Source organism: Loxodonta africana, chromosome 3 (genome assembly GCF_030014295.1).
Source record: "Loxodonta africana isolate mLoxAfr1 chromosome 3, mLoxAfr1.hap2, whole genome shotgun sequence".
In the NCBI taxonomy this organism is placed as follows: domain Eukaryota; kingdom Metazoa; phylum Chordata; class Mammalia; order Proboscidea; family Elephantidae; genus Loxodonta; species Loxodonta africana.
The window spans coordinates 21,205,416-21,208,686 of NC_087344.1; the positions used below are offsets into that span (position 1 = coordinate 21,205,416).

The window sequence follows — 3,271 nt, forward strand, 5'->3', positions numbered from 1 at the left end:
TACACCTCTCAATGAAGGCTGCCCCTGGAGATACCTAATTCTGGGTCACTTCTGCCACCGTGCATTTGACAAAGTAGGTTCCAGCTGGTGCTATCCATTGGCAGTCAGACTGCTGTGCAATAGAGATGGTGAGACAACCCCAAGGAATGTAGGTGGAGCATTGATTGACAGCATCTGCTACTCTACCTTTCACTGAACAGACTCAATTCTACCAATAATCTATTCAAAAAATGAAGTTCTGAATATATTCCACAGGTGTGTAACTACCATTCTGGTGACACCTTCAGGGAGTCCCAAAAAATTAAACCATGTGGGGGAACAACTTTTATTTCATTACTACATGTTTTAGGATCCTGGGGAATATATCTTAAAACAGCCAAGATGAGACATAAGGTAAAATAAAATAAGGAAAGGAAGAAAGTAAAGAAGAAGAAAGAAAGGGGAAAGAAAAGAAGCAAGCAAGGACCAAAAAGAATGAATCTAAGTCTTATATTATCCAATGCAGTATATTACTATGAATCTTCTGAAAAAACCGTCTATGAAATCTAGATTCCCATCCTTGAAGTTCAAAATCCCATCACTGTTCTTATGAAAAGTAAGATAGCCAAACTAAGAGTATTAACTCAATGAAAGTTTGCAAGGTTTCCATCCATCCCAATCTCAGACTCTTCCTCTGAAAACTAGGGTGAATGAAAATATATCTCAAAGAAATATTATCAGGGTTAAATGAAATCATATGTGTAAAACAATAAGCACAGTCCAGATGTGGCAAGCATTTGGTTATGGCTCTTGTATGATTTTAATTTTCTTTCTTTCAGGGAAAAACATGCACATTACCAAATGAAGGTGAAAGGTATCAATGTTTGAGAGACTAACATTTTGGGAAACCACATCTACACTTAACAATATTAATGCAGCAAATCTAAGGTTGGAATTTTCAGGAATAGCTCTAAGAAAGCTGACCAAAGAAAGAACTTAAGGACAGCATACAGGAAAGAAGAGTCAAAAGGATTCACTTAGGACAGACTTGAGGAAAAATGCTAAAATAACAAGTAGAAACCAAATCATAATTGCTTTGGAATTGGAAGAAATGATGCGTGTTTTTTCAGGAAGAAAAAAGAATCAGGATATTTAAATTCATAATGTTTGGCTTTGGGGACCTCGATGCCCATTTAGCCCTGAGGCCAGTGGCCATCATCATGGTTAAGAGGCTGCTGTACAAAGCATCCTTCCCAGGGCTCCCTTCATATCCTTATTCCTTAGGCTGTATATGAAGGGGTTCAGCATGGGTGTGACCACAGTGTACATCACTGAGGCAATAGAGACTCTCTGGGAAGAATGGATCACAGTAGAAGTGAGGCCAACCCCAAGGCTTGTTCCATAGAACAAGGAGACCACGGACAGCTAAGACCCACAGGTTGAAAATGCCTTATATTTTCCCCCAGCAGAGGACATGCTCATTAAAGACGAGACAATCTGAGAGTAAGAGAAGAGGATCCCTAATAGGGGAAACACAGCTAGCAGGATAATCAACATATACAAGAAGATGTTAATGATGAGGGTATCAGAACAGGCCGATTTGATAATCTGAGCCAGTTCACAGAAGAAATGTGGAATTTCAGTGCCTATGCAGAATTTCAGCTGTCTGATCAATAGAATATGAAGCAGAGAGGCCCAGAAAATGATGACCCAAGACATCAGAACCAAGAATCCACAGAGCTGGGGGTTCATGATGACTGTATAGTGCAGGGGGTGACAGATGGCCACGAACCGGTCATAAGCCATCAAGGACAGGAGAAAATTGTCCAGTCCAGCAAAAATCATGAAGAAATACACCTGCGTGAGGCATCCTATGTAGGAGATGACTTTGCTCTGTGTCTGGATGTTCACCAGCATCTTTGGGACCGTGGTGGTGATGAGACAGATATCAACAAAGGACAGGTTGGAGAGGAAGAAGTACATGAGGGTGTGAAGGTGGTGGTCAAAGCTGACGGCCAGTATGATGAGTAGGTTCCCAAGCACAGTGACCAGGTACATGGACAGGAAGAGCCCAAGGAAGAGGGGCTGACGTTCACAATCCTCTGAGAGGCCCAGCAGGAAGAATTCAGAAACTTTTGTTTGGTTTTCTGCTTCCATGTAGTTAGTGTGTGGGCTGGGGAAAGTAAAAGCAACATTCAGTGAACACTCAACTACCATCTCAGCTAGTCATCACCTTTTCGATACCACCTGTATTTTGTTATTGAGTCCTTCCAAAGACAAGGACTCTCACAGTCAAAGGTAGCACTTTTCCTTTTTAAATGTGTATACTTAATTAGATGTTCTAGCAGAAATCTCTCTCTTTTTACCTTCTACTCACTGGTTCTAATTTTCCTACTTGAATCTATACACATAAACCAATATGACCATTCAAAGCTAATTGAAAACATGTTATGTGAACTCAGAAGTATGTATTTTTCCATTACAATCTCCATACCTCCTTCATTAACGTAGCTCTATGTTAGTGAATAAAAGTCATCTGAGCTGAAAATCCATACCTTAAATGTGACCTGTCACATCCTACTGATTTGACAGTTAACACTTGGTACATTATTTTTTCTTTTTTAAAAATCTAGTTAGTACTACTACCTTCTTTGTGAGGTTTAGAAATAAATGTCTTTGTGAACAGGAGGTTCTCAATTAATAATACTGAAAGAAAAAAAAATTGCAGTCAAGTCAATTCCAACACAAGGCAGCCTTATATGACAGAGTAGAACTTCCCCATATGGTTTCCAGGGCTTTTATTTTTGCCAAAGAAGACTGACACGTCTCTCTCCTGCAGAGCAGCTGGTGGGTTCTAAATGACTAACTTTCAATTTACAGCTCAGCACTTAACCACTGCACTAACAGGCCTTCCAATTAATAATAGCAATTATTATTATTAATCTCTTCCTTCTGTAACAATTATTTTAGATATATAATTCTCCCAAGCTACAGTATAAAGCTGTGATTTCAAAAATGAGTGTTTGAATCATACTGCCTGGAAAAGAATTTTGTCTCTACTAACATACTACGTATGTGACCATGAGAAAGTTACTTATCACTCTTAGCTGTAGATAACTCACTTCTCCAAGGAGACTAGTAAGTATTCCCTATATAATGAGACTGACAGGTGAATTAAATGAGATGAAGCATGTCATTTTTCTAGTATGGTGCCTGTGATAGAGCAGACACTTGATAATTGTGATTTTCTGTTTTTATTGTCACAATAAATCTGTCTTGCATATCTATCATT

General features: G+C 39.0%; 1 pseudogene; it reads right to left on the minus strand.

Annotated features, from left to right (window-relative positions):
* Positions 1-1,035: 1,035 nt before the first annotated feature.
* LOC100667796 (olfactory receptor 7D4-like) lies at positions 1,036-2,505 on the minus strand (annotated as a pseudogene).
* Positions 2,506-3,271: the final 766 nt, after the last annotated feature.